Source organism: Equus caballus, chromosome 25, assembly GCF_041296265.1.
Source record: "Equus caballus isolate H_3958 breed thoroughbred chromosome 25, TB-T2T, whole genome shotgun sequence".
In the NCBI taxonomy this organism is placed as follows: domain Eukaryota; kingdom Metazoa; phylum Chordata; class Mammalia; order Perissodactyla; family Equidae; genus Equus; species Equus caballus.
The window spans coordinates 43,532,386-43,546,653 of NC_091708.1; positions in this window are offsets into that span (position 1 = coordinate 43,532,386).

Consider the following 14,268-nt stretch of genomic DNA (forward strand, 5'->3'; position numbering starts at 1 on the left):
GATGCTAAAAGACAGATTTTGTCTTTCCTCTGGGGTCACTAAACTGGGATGAGGAAGCTGTGACACTGCCCTTCTCCTACACTAAGCTCTGAGAGAGGTCTGGCCAAAACAGGGAAAAGATACAGGGGATGGAGGAAAGAGAGGCAGAGATGGGAAGAGAAATGTAGGTTGCTACCTCCTGACGTTCCAGAGTCCCTGAGGCCAGCTTCACCACGGTCCTCCAAGTTCCATGAGGCAATAACTATTTTTGCTGATGCTAGTTTCAGTTGGGTTTCTGTCCTTTGCAAACAAAAGGTCTTCCAGATGCAATGAGATCTGAAGGCCTTTGGACAGACACCACTAGTCCAAAATACTTCTCTCGGGCCCGGCCTGGTGGCGCAGCAGTTAAGTTTGCATGTTCTTCTTCGGCGGCCCAGGGTTTGCCAGTTTGGATCCCAGGTGCGGACATGACACTGCTTGGCAAGCCATGCTGTGGTAGGCGTCCCACATATAAAGTGGAGGAAGATGGGCACGGATGTTAGCTCAGGGCTAGTCTTCCTCAGCAAAAAGAGGAGGATTGGCAGCGAATGTTAGCTCAGGGCTGATCTTCCTCGAAAAAAAAATAAAACAAACTTCTCTCTCAGTGCCTTAAGTTTATCCATTTGAATGGTCCTCTTGCTTCAGCTTTTGCCTTCTGTGTGGCAGCCTCCTGCCAGTCATCCCACCTTCAATAGCCACACATCTCCTGCAGGATCGAGTCCAAGCTTCCAACAGTGGCCGCTGAGGCCCTCCATGGCGCTGGCCTCTCCAGTTTCATCATCGTCCCCTCACTGTCTAGCACTGTGTCCAAATAGATTAAGACACTACATACATATGTGTATACATATATGTGTGCATAGTCATATATGCATACATTTTTAACTTATGTAAATGGTTATGTTATAGATGGCAATGTGTTTCTTACTTTTTTCCCCACTCCGCATTATGTTTTGAAGCTCCGTGCACGTTGCTTTGTATACATCTAGCCAGTAGCTTCTAACTGCTGAACGTTATTCAATGGTGCAGATCTACCCTGCTCTACTCTCCACCCTCCCAGGGAACAACACCCAAAATGCCGCCGGAAACCGCACTGTGATAAGCCTCACTGTACTTGTTCCCTTATGGATCCAACTGAAAATTTCTTTGGGATGCATAACTCTGAGTAAAACTGGTGGGTTATAGGGTGTGTATGGACTCACTTTTTTGTTGTTCTTAGAGAAATTTTTTTTAGCTTTATTGAGGTATAATTGATATACAAAAAATTGCACACATTTAATATATACATCTTGATGACTTTGGACATATGCATACATCCACGATACCATCACTACAACCAGGGTACTAAATATATCTATCACTCCAAAAATTTTGTGCGGACTTACTTTTAAGAAACACCACCACTGGGGCCAGCCTGGTGGTATAGGGGTTAAGTTCGACTTCTCTGCTTGGGCGGCCTGCAGTTCGCCTGTTCGGATCCCAGGCACGGACTTGGCACCACTCCTAAAGCTATGCTGTGGCAGGTGTCCCATATATAAAATAGAGGAAGATGGGCACAGATGTTAGCTCAGGGCTAATCTTCCTAAAAAGAAAAAAAGAAAGAAACACCACCAAATTGTTCTCCAGGACAGCTGCCCTACTCTGTACTTTCACTAGAGGTCCACAAAATTGCCCACCTCTCTGCCAACAGTTGGCATCAATCAGCTCTTTAATTTTTTTCAGTATCATAGGTCTATAGAGACTTGTTGATCTTGTTTTAATTTGCCCCTCTCTGACTATTAATGAGATGGAGCATTTCTTCATATTCTTGTGAGTCTTGTGGGTTTCATCCTCTATACGTTGCTGATTCTTATCTTTTGACCATTTTTCCATTAGAGTTACTCTCTTTTCCTTCTTGATTTGCAGGAGTGCCTTATATAGTCTAGTAAATGTGTCCCTTGTTGGTTATAGATGTTTCAAGTGTCTTCTCCCAATCTATCCTCCTATTAACTATATTGTACTTCACTGGAGAGACATTAATTTTGACGTTCTCAAATTCGAAACCATTTTTTTTACTTATGCTTTGGCTTTTTGAGGTTTTCTTTAAGAATGCCTTTTCCAACCCTTAGTTGTAATGGAGAATTGGTCATGGCGGCCCCAGGTGGGCAGTGCATGAACCAGGCCGTCTGGTGCAGACAGAGAGGGCCCGGTGAGTTGGGATCCTGGCTGTACAACCTGGCTGTGTGGCCTGGCAAGTGGCCAAGCTTCAGTTTCTCCACCTGGAAAAATGGGGATGACACTAATACTTTAAATACCCAAGTCAGAGGGTTGTTGGGACAATCCAGTGAGAGATGCATGTAAATGCTTAGCAGAGCCCTGCACAGTGTGGTCATCAATAGATATTGTTATTACTGTTACATGCGGTATGAGTCCTTGGTCTCATACTGGGCTGCCCCAACAAATGACCACAAATGGAGTGGCTTACAACAGCAGAAAGATGTTCTCTCGAGGTTCTGGAGGCAGGAGTCTGAAATCAAAGTGTTGGCAGAGTGGTTCCTTCCGGAGCTCTGATGGAGAGTCTGTTCCGAGCCTCTCTCCTACCTTCTGGGGGTTGCTGGCAGTCTTTGGCGTTCCTTGGAGCAGCTGCATCACTCTACTGTCTGCCTCTGTCTTCAAGGAGCGTGGAGCCCAGCAGATGAGATGGGAGAGGGACCGACCATCCTGTGACTCAGAGTCAGCTCCAGCCCAGAACACGCTGCAAAGCGCTACAGGACAAAGAGGCAGTGCTCGGGGTGCTGCGGGCGACCCGTCGGTGTGGGTGCGGTTTGCCCTTTGCCCCTGGTTTAATCAGGAATTCGATGAATGGTGACGGGCAGATGGGCTTTACAGGAGGAAGACCCAGCTTGAGCAAAGGCATGGAAGCAAAACCACCTAAGGCTCTCTTGCTTGATAAATGGTCAGGTTGAAGATATGCATGAAATAGGAGAAAAGAAGGGCAGCCTGGAGGGCCTCAAGCGAAATAAGAAGCCTGAACTATATCTGAAGGCAACAAGGAGCCCCTGAAGCTTTGAAGGTTGAGGAAAGAAGAGGAGAAAGTTGTCTGCCGAATATTGGCAAAGGCTTAATCTCGACTTTAATGCCTGCCGATTTAACTTCGAAATCCTGGGCTATCTGTCTCCTTACCCACATCCCCAATCATTCTCTGTACACCTATTGCAATACAGTGTGCGGGGCCACCCCACACAGTTCGATAGCTGCTAAAGAGTTCCGTGGTCACCATGAGACCTCCCCGATCCCCACAAAGCAGAAGTGTGCACAACTAGAGGTTTTCTTTTAGCTGGGCCTCCTCTGAAGAACACGAAGTGACCATTTGGAAAAAGATAAATTTAGATCCCTACTTCACACCCTACACCAGGATAAACGCCAAAGGGCTCAGAGCTCGAAGTGTCAAAAGTGAAACCGTACAAGTGCCAGAAGAAAACAACGTGGGTGGATCTTGTGTAATTGGGAATGAAGAAAACCTTTCTAAAAATGGCTAAAAAGTCACAACCAACAAAAGACGACCTCAAAAAAAAAAAAAAAAAAAACCACACAAAACAAAGCAAAAAGTCTTTTGCGTGGCAAAAAGAAAATAAGAAAGGTCAGAAAATAAATAAGCTGAGAAAATATTTGCAACTTATATTTACAAAGAAGCCTCCTAAGAGAGAACTCTTAAAAATCTTAGAAAAGAAACTCAATTGTTTAATACGAAAAAAGAGCAAAAGACATGAACAGAAAGTTTCACAGAAAAAGAAATGTAACTGAGTTCAGACTCCCGGCCTCCAGAAGTGTGAGTGAATAAATTTCCCTTGCTTTAAGCTGCCCAATGTGGTAATGTTACAGCAGCCCTCAGAAACTAATACACTGACCATAAATGGGAGTGTCTGTAATCTAGTATAAAACATTGCATAAATAAAAATCCGTGAGTTCACAGTGACACTCAAATTTAAGGGAAAAGAAAGGAGAGAGAAGAAAAAAATCCAATTATGCCAACGCTATATTATGAAAATCAGCAATTAAAGAGAAAAGATTAATGTTTTGCACTCTCATTTTTGGAAGAACTGTGGCTCATCCACAGTTAATGAGGGGAAGCTCTTCTCTACAGAAATAATGCCAGATAATAAATATCGAAGGAATTAGAGAATTAGAAGAATGACTGTTTTGCAACCACTGATACAATAATTGATTCAGTCAAGGACCACAGTGGATGCTGAACCTATTAGGGGAAGGCTGTGGTGTACAGGATGCTGCATGGTGACCAAGCCCTGCTTCACAGACTGCTTCTTAACTCACCTTTATGATGGAGAGAGCTGGCTGTCACTGCTTTAACCAGGTGACCAAAGTTAGCATCTCTGAGGTGGGGCAAGCTGACCTTAGGTGACTCCAATGCCACGGAGCCCCCAGCATCACCTGTGGAGCATCCTTGCCTAAGACGTCCCTAACTTCCAGTTATATGTATGTATGGGATGGAGGAACAGGTTAAACAGCATCGCAAGGAAACAATCAGACAAATCCAGAATGCAGGACCTTCTACCAGCCTGGCCTGGGCTCTTCTATGGGGAAAAAAAATCAGTGTCAAGAGAAAGGGGTAGAGGGCGCTGTTCTGTCGTAAAGGAGACAAGAAACAAGCAAATGCAAGGATCCTGACTCAAAAAGAGCAACTCTAGAAGAAGATTGGGGGAAGTTGCAAAAATGTAAATATGAACTGGATATTTCATATTAGGGACTTATTGACAATTTTCTTAGGTGTGATAATGACGCTATAGTTGTGTGACAATGTAAGAAATATCCTTGTTTTTAGGAGACATAAGTTCAAGTATTTATGAGTGAACTGTCTCGATGTCTGAAATATACTTTCAACATGTTTTATCAAAGTAAAACCTATTTATACATACATATATATTCATAGAGAGAGACAAAGCATATTTGGCGAGTGCTAATTATCGTTGGACATGTGGGGGATATATGAGTGTTCATTGGACATGTTTCATTCACTTTCCTGTTTGTAACTTTTTGTAATGAAAACTTGAAAAGATATTTGAAGATCAAAAAATAATTGGAATCTACAGCGAAGGAAAATCTGCAATCCTGGCCGTGAGATGGTGGGATCCTCCAGGCTCTAGATCTGGCTTCACCTCCCCGCACCCCCACTTTCCCCACCTCTGGAATTGAAGGGCTGGGCAGGATGGTTTGTTTTTAAATTGTGGTAAAATGCACATAAAATTTACCATCGTAACCATTTTTAAGTGTATAGTTCCGTGGCATTAAGTACATTCACGCTGTTGTAAACCATCGCTGCCATCCGTCTCCAGAACATTTTCATCTTGCAAAACTGAAACTCCATACTATTAAATAACTTCTGGTTTCTCCTCTCCTCCAGCCCCCGGCAACCACCATTCTACTTCCCACCTCTGTAGTCTTGACTCCTCCAGGTACCTCACAGAAGTGGAATCAGAAGGTATTTGTCCTTCTGTGATTGGCTTACACTTAACATAATGTCTTCAAGATTCATTCATTCATTCATTCATATTGTAGCATGTGTCAGAATTTCCTTCCCTTTAAGGCTAAATAATATTCCATTGTATGGATATACTATATTTTATCTGTTCATCCGTCAGTCAGCACTGAGCAGCTTCCACCACTTGGCTCTTGTGAATAATGTTGCTGTGAAGATGGGCGTACAAATCTCTCCTTGAGTCCTTCCTTTCGATGCTGTGAGGTCTACTTCTGCCCAGAAGTGGAGTGGATCTGGGCAGGATGGTTTATAAAGGACCCTCCTGCTTTCCAAATGAACTTATCGTACGTGTGCTTTTTAAACTGCAAACCACTCGCCAAGCCGTGGCAGAAATGCAGACAGACCGCTTTTCACAACTGTGGTCTCAAGCCCGCTCAGTCCTCCCCTCTCCCCAGCATCTACATACATCTTTTTCTTTGGCAGCGGGTGCCTTCCTGCATGCTCAGGGGTTGACAAGAAGCAAGAGAAGGAGAAAAATGCTCAGGGGGACTCTGATAAAACAGTAACTTGAAAACCTCTGAGGGCAGTGGGTACATGCAAATAGATGTAAATTGGGTGCAAATCTTGGTGACTAGATGGCTCCCTTATTCTGATTCCACCCAAGGCTCCTACAGGACACTCCTAGTGCTGATCAACATTGAGATAGAGCCCCCTGCTCTGACTGGCAGAAAAAAAGAGGGCTCTTTCCCAGATATTTCTAGTCCCCTGCAAAGTTGTGTGCATCCTCCCGAATGTCTTTCCTAGGGCTCCTCACTTCTTTGTGCTTTCTTTTAAGACTTGGCTTCCTGGGTCTGGAGACTGAAGCCATACCCCAGGCCCAAAGCCCCCTGGCCCAGGTAGGATATGGGAGGAGACAAGGCCTTGCCCCCATCAGCAGTCACAGCAAACCTCTATTTGTTGAAACTACCCAGGCACCAAGCCATCACTGCTGGGGGTGCTTGATCGAGCTTGGCTAGGAAGGTGAGGACCCACTGGGAGATTTTTCACCCTCCTAAGTCTGGCTAAGGAACACAAACACATGCACGCACACACACACACACACCACAGTTGGAGGGGAAGAGCACAGACTCGCATCGCATGCTCACTGATCCAACAGAGTGCCAGGCATGGTGCTGGGGAAACACTGGGGAGCAGATCGGGGGAAGGGGGTCCATGCCCTAGTGGATCGGGCAGATATCCCCCACTTATCGCTGTGTGGACTTGGCCCTGGCACTGCCACACCTTGGGGTTGGTTCTTGGCTCCCCATCATCTAGTCAATAATTCCAAGTGGCAAAATGCTCCCTTGGACTAAAAGAGATGAGGCTTGTGAAGCCCCTCCACCCTATCTGGCCCAGGGTAAATGATCACGAAACTTTCATTCCTTCTTCTTCCGTCTCTGCACCCTCCGAGTGGGCTCCCCGTGAGTATCCAGAAAGAACACGAATGCACAAGTCATTGTGAGTTTCTGCAGCAGTAACCAAATGTCAGATGCTTCATTGATAATCTACCTGCCATGTAAATGAGCACAGCCCACCTGATAGGAATCAGGCTGACGCCGCCTGGTTTGGGGTTTTTTTTGCCCCCTACAGCTAAGGCTGCTCTCGACTGTCCGATTTTAGAAAGTGCATAGTTCTATAGGCAGCTGTTGAATCTTATTGAGAAATAACTCAAACAATTAAAGCATTTTAGCATCTATAAAATGTTTTTGCATGTATTGTCTCATTTGCTACCTACAACAATGTCAGGAGAAGCATTATCCTTAGGCCCATTTTAGAGATGGAAAGGCTGATGCTCAGGCAAGGCTAATGGCCCGCTCAAGGCCATGCAGCTGGTGTGTGTCAAGACCGGTCTTCAATCCCAGGTCCGAATACCAGAATGAGGCCTCCATCCCACCCAACGGACTCTGGAGAATTAGACGTTACTCGCTCTAATTGCCACTGGGGATTTCTGTTTTATAAAACATGGATGCAATATCTAGATTGGAGGCAATAAAACAATGATCACCATTAGGAAGGGCTTTCAGGAAGAGTTAGGAGGCCACGGTCCTAGTCCTGGCTCTGCTTCTTAGGAGCTGTGTGGCCTCGGCAAGTCTGTCTCCAGACCTCAGTGTGCCCTTCTGAAACCTCAGCTGGATGAAATGGGGACCTGCAATCACCCTGCCCCTCCAGTCCTCACGGGCTTCCTGCTGCACGAAGGTGTTGGTGTCTCTGCCCTGCTCGCTCGAGCTGTGACACACATGCCAGGAGGCCCCCTTGTTGGGGCAGGCATGAGAGCCCAGAGGCTCTGGACTTCTGTTCCTCTGCGGCTCCCCTGGAGGGAGGAGTCAGAAACAGCACCATGAGAGGAGCTCAGCACCATGATGGAAAGGATGTCGAGCCAGGGCCCCTCAGATGAAGGCCCCACATCTTCTCTGAGAACCACCAGGGAAGCCCAGGCCCAGCCCTCTGCCAGCTAAAGCCCACGCCCAGACTGAAGCTTTAGAAGAAGCCTTCAACCGCAGACCAGAGGGTTTCATTTTTGCTTGAGGAAAATCGATGGAGACTTTCGGAAGAGGATTCCCGGCTGAGAAGTCACTGCTGGGACAGAAGGAGCAGGCAGACTTCCTTTTTTTTTTTTTTTTTTTAAAGATTGGCACTTGAGCTAACGACTGTTGCCAATCTTTTTTTTTTTTCTCCCCAAATCCCTCCAGTACATAGTTGTATATTATTAGTTGTGGGTCCTTCTAGTTGTAGCTGGGACTGCAGGCAGGCTTCTTGACCGTCTTGTTATTTCCTAAACTTAGAAACAGGATCCCGGTGTGCCCTATTTGACACCCTTGCAGGGTTAGTGGGAGGCACCAGACGGGAATGCAGGACTGGAATGCCCCTGCGTCCCCACCCGATTTCTCTAAGCCCCTCTTTCCTGCCATGCTCTTCTGAGGCAAACCAAACATCTTGAGAAGTGAATGCACCCGAGAACCTCGCCCCATGGTCCTCCACCAGGATGTTGCCCATCCTCATTTTGAGATTCCTGGAGGCAGGCGGATTGAAGGGTTGAGCTCACAGATTGGGGGAGATATTGCCTGACTGGGTGGTACTCAACAGCAAAAGCTCAATAAAGATTTGTTTGAATTGAAAAATATTACTGTATATGCACATGCACAAATGCATATGAGAGGGGGAGAGAGACTGGGGAGAGGGTGCAAGAGGGAGGGGGAGGGGAAGGAGAAAGGGAAAGAGAAAGGGAGAGGGAGGGAGTATGGGAGGGAGGGAGAGGAGAAACTAAAAGAATACACCTCAGGATGGAGGTGCCTATTCTTTATTTTCTTCGTTCTACTCTGATCATATATCACTTTTGTAATTTAAGCAGTAATTAGGTAGATAGATAATTTTTAGTGTTTTCAGAGTAGTTTTTAGAGGAAAAGGAGGCAGGAGCGCCACCGTGTGGCTATGCGGTGAATTGCTTCCTCCCGTGGAGCCGGAGCGCCTGATTCGTGGGGTGGTGAGCCCACCGGGCAGTGCCATTCCCGAGTGGCAGGCGGGGACTCCCTCTGCCTCAGCTGCCTTCAGCTCCTGGCAAGGAACCTGGGCTTGAAAAGAGCTCCGCAATCTCCCTGAATGATTGAGTTGCAGCAGGACAGTGGATGGGCACTTTTCTGGCGCCAAGCGGTGGCAGAGGAGGACGGCCCCAGGGAGCAGCGGGGTTGCTGGGAGCCCCCATCCCCAACAGCTACCCCCAGCACAAGGACAACCTGGTCCATCCTCGCGGTCTCAGGGAGCGTTCGTCTTCCCGGGGCCGGTGGGCTCAGCTTATGTTTGTTGCACTCTGTGGCCATTCTAAGCCAAGGCCAGAATGGTGCCCAAGGTCACACAGCTAATGTTTCAGCTAGAGCTGGGACCAGAGCCTGGACCCTGCTGCCAGCCCGGCAAGGCACATTCATCCCCCTTCCCCCCTACAGAGATTCTCCAGCCTCCTGCACTTGCCTGAAAAGTCTCTGCAGAGGGTAGGGGGCTCTGCCCAGGTCCCACTGCCCGGCCCTCCATAACGTTTATTTCAGTCTGATCACGATTCCTGCAGGCCAGTTTTACCAAGGTCCCACCGTGCCTATTGCCTGCTGAGAGAGGACTCCACAGCGTTCCTACCCTCTGATAGCTGTGGTCTCCCTGAGAAGCAGCTGAGGGCCCACGACTGACAAAGCAAGATCAGAATCCAAGGGTTGTCCTTGGAGGGCTGGGTCCTTCAGACCGCAGGTGACCCCAGGGATTGTGGGGAGTCTGGAAAGGCTTTCTGGAGGAGTTGAGAGCTGCACTGGGCTTCGAAGGAGTAGATTGAAGAAAAAGAACATTCTGGACAGGGGGACCAGGAAGGGCAAAGGGAGGAGTTGGGATTTGGTCTCCAGCAGGAAAGAACGTAGCATATTCAGATGACAATGAGAAAGGTAGAAGGTGAAAGGTGGGACCATGGCCCCAAACACCTTTCTGCCCTTAGTCTACGTGGTGACAACCGCAGTCTTCACCCAAACCCGTCCCTTCCTCTGCTCTCTGGGTCTCTGCGGTTTTGGCAGGAGGGTCTGCCATCCCCAGGCAAGGGGGGACCCATATCCCGCCCCCTGGCCACAATGATTGGTGCAGAGATGGGCCAGCTCATAGACTATAGCTGGCGTCAATGTAAAAGTAAATTTGCCTACTTTACCCTCAAAATGAGTTTATTCAGGAATAGCCAAAAGAATTACAATCCTCAATGGGCATGCTAAGGGAACCATAGGCAAATCCAGAAAACAAAAGAGGGAGCTGCTTTTATAGAGAAAAAGGGGGAGAGGGGGGGCTGTCCTAAAGGAAAGTCCATTGGGGGAGAGTAACAGATCAGGACAGAAACGGCTTCTCATTGGCTGAGCTCAGCGTTTCTGATTGGCTGAGCTGTGGCGTTTCTAATTGGCTGAGCTGTGTGTGTTTCTGATTGGCTGCACTGTTGCCAGGTGAGGAGAGAAGTCTTCCTTCAGTGGTAAAGTAGTTTTGCTTCTTGTTGAAGATGCAAGGCAACATCTCTTCCTGTTTGGTATAATTGATGATGTGTGATGGGGCATGAGCACTCCCCCTACAGGCCCTCTTGACTGCAATTTGGTTGAGGTTTCTTTTATTAATTTCCATACTGTAATGTTGGTGATCTCAGCCCCAGGATAAGGCCAGCACAGAAAAAAGCAAAGCTGAGAGAGGGAGGGAGAGCAATTCATTCATTCTTGCATCCTGTAAATACATTATTAGTGTCTACCATAGCTGTTCTATGTCCTGGAGATTCAGCTGTGAGCCAGGCAAATGCAACCCCTGCTCTTGTAGCACTTACATTCCTTGAGTACAGTCAGGCCAAAAGAGAAATAATCAAAAAGGTAATAAATCAACAAGATATTTCCAGATAATTACGAATGCAAAGAAGAACAAAAGGTAGGCTAACGGAGCAGAAAATGACTGGGGTCGGGGGTGGGGGGGGGTGGAATACTGCCTTAGTTGATGGCCAAGGAGGTCTTTCTGCAGAGGTGACATTTCAGCTGAGATCTGAACGAGGAGGAGTCAGCCATGGGAAGATCTAGAAGTTAGGCCATCCGGGCAGAGGGGACAACAAATGCAAACATCCTGAGGCAGGAATAAATGAGACCCAGACAATATCATTTGAGCATGTGGATCCAACTGTGCCTGAAGCTGAAACATTTCAGTGACATGAACTAATTGTTTTGTTGTTGTTGTTAAACTAGTTTAAATCAGGTTTCTGCAACTTGCATCTGAAAAAGTGCTGTCGTTTGAACGAGTTCTGACACCATGAAAAACATTGAGTGCTAATCTCTGAAGCTGAGATTTTGTCCCATTAGGTAAAAGGAAATCATTGAGGGTTTTTAAACCAGGAAGGAATCTTCCTGATCTCACTCCTTCTTTCTTCTCTAGGCTCATCTCTTTACTGTGCTATCCGTCTTATTCCACTTACACTTATACTTATATACTTATATATACATATATACTTATATGAATTTGGCTGCTATCAGTACCCTGAAGTTCCTGGCCTCCAGCTCTTTGCACACAGTGTTCCTCTTCTAGACACTTTTCCCTACTTTCCTTCTCCCAACGAACTCAGCCTGGCATCAACTTAGATGTCACTTCCTTCACTCTCCCTCCAAGTCTGGATCCATTTCCCAGCATCCCGTACCATGTTTGTTTACATCACAGCCCTTATCACTGCAAACTGTAAATTTCAGGGTGCTCTGTCTACCTCCTAGACCAGGAGGGAGCTCCTGAGGGCTCCTGTCTGGTTCTTGTTTGAAACTCCAGTGTCTGGTACCTAGTAGATACTCAATAAACATGCACTAGCTAAGGGAGTGCCATGGACTGAATGTTTGTGTCCCCCTAAAAGCTGTATGTTGAAGCCTTAACCCCCAATGTCATGGTATTTGGAAGTGGGCTTTTGGGAGATAATTAGGGTTAGATGAGGTCATAAGGATGGGGCCCTCAAGATGGGATTAGTGTCCTTATAAGAAGAGAAAGAGAGACCAGAGCATTCTCTCTCTCTCTGTCTCTCTCTCTGCCATGGGAGGACTCAGCAAGAAAGTGGCTGTCAGAAAGCCAGGAAGCTTGCCTCACCAGAGGCTGAGCCTGCTGGCGTCTTGACTTGGACTTCCTGGCCTCTGTGAGAAATAAATGTTGTTCAAGTGCCCCGGTCCATGGTATTTTGTTATGGCAGCTGGAGCTGACTAAGACAGAGAGGGAGGGAGGAGGGACGGGGAGGAAGGAGGCACCCGGCACACGAAGGGACCAACAGCAATGTTGATGAACGCTTGAACGGGCGCAGGGGTGCTGGAGTAATTAAGCCCTTGGGAGAGGCTCAGTGAAGGCCCTTGTCTCCAAGGCAGCCTACTAAGGGGAGTGGCATTGGCCCCTCAGGCTGCGCTGGAGGGGATCTGGAGGCTGCCAGGTCTGGGCCGTAAGGGCCTTGGTGGTACTGCATCGGAGCCCCGGGCTTTGACTGCCAGAGGGCTGGAGGCCAGGACACTGCTGTCCCATAGCAGGGGATCCCAGGGTGGCTCCCAGGAAGGTCTGCCTTTCCTTCCAGGCTGGGATCCTGGCCTAGGAAGGAAGTCCCCGAGTTGGTTACTCAAGAGGGAAGCTAAGGACCCTAACGTGGGATGACAACCTTAAAACAAGCAGCTGAACTGTATGTGCCCCATATAGCAACTTTGTACTAGAAAACACCCCGAACAACTAAATGCCCCAAAGAGAGAAAGCAGTTGGTGAGGTAAACTACGAAAAAATGTGAAACCATTAAGTACGTCAATAAAAGCTGCAAGAGGATTTAGGAGGCACTCCAATAAAAGAACCTTCAGGGGAATAAGAAGGACCTACTGGCTTACGCTAGCAAAATATGGACGTGAGTGTAAAATGAAGTGAGAATACGGAGAAATGGGGACTTGTCGAGTTAACGGACACTCCTTTTCTTAACGTCCTTGAATTATTTTCTAAGTTTTCTGCATAATGACAAATAGTGCCAGTCGAGTGTTGGCAATGTGCAACATCCAAAGAATATTCCGGATGTTCCCACTAGTCTCGTTCCACCAAGAAGAGCATCCGAGGGCTGGAGGCCATTGTCTCCTGTGTGTGGCCTGTGGTTGGGCCCAGTGCCCCGATGGCACCATGCAGGCCCTGGTGACCTCCAGGCTGGTGCTCCAGGGCTCGACGCAGCGTCAGAGACCTCGCCCAAACTCCCCCTTTTTTCTCACATTGGACCTTGGACTTGCAGTTTAAGTTGGGGCTTCCTGTCGCCAAACTTGTTTTCTTTATGAGGGAAACATAATCTCTCCAGCGCTGGGCTGGAAGAGCATGCAAATCAGCCTAACAGTGCGCTGTTTTGTGAGTTCTCGTCTTATGCAAAACCTCCTGAAATAAATCAGTCATCCTGGAGGCCGGAGGAGGCTGCGGGGCAGAGCAGGAAGGGGAGGGTGGGGCGGCAGGGCTTGGGGCTCCTCGCCAAATGGGATGAAATGTCCGAGACTGGCCGCCCAGCTTTCCCCTTGTGACTGGGGACATCCTGGAGGTCTCCATGGGTCTCCCCATCTCCTCCATGGCCACCAGATGGCGGCACACGCAGGCCCTGGGACTTGAGCGCAGCCCGCACACGGGCCTGGGTGGGCTGGGGGGGTCTCCCTATCTTGAAGCACCTGAGTTCACTACCACCCCTGGGTGCTCCTTCACCCATTCTAGAGTAAAGTGTGGGAAAGTGCGAATTTGGCTTTACTTCTCAAAGGTCATCTCTGCGAGGACAAGAGGGGCCTCTCTAAGAGCGTGTGCAGCAGCTCACAAGCCCAGGGCTGTGCGGCAGAGTGCCCGAGCTCCCACGTGGAGCCCACCCTGGGGATGCTGAGGTTGTGTAGGGAGAGAAGGAAAGAGAGAGGGAGGGAAGGAAAGAAGAGAGGGAGGGAAGGAAAAGAAGGCGAGGGGAGAGGGAAAGAAAGAAAGAAGACAGAAAAAGAAAAAGAAAGAAAAAAGCTAAAGAAAGTTAAGCATCTTCTATACAAAATCAGGTTTATAAGTAAATGTTTTAACTTTAATTTTTTTAAATTTAATAATGTTACCATAACTTTCTTTTCATCCAGATGTTATTCAAAATTTCCGGAGAGAGAGAGTATTGCTCCGGGAGTGGAGAGTTAGAAATGAGAATTCAGAGTCCTGAGTCCTGGAAAGCTTTGATAAGCAAATACAGCCGCACTGCTCTCGCCCTCTCTATT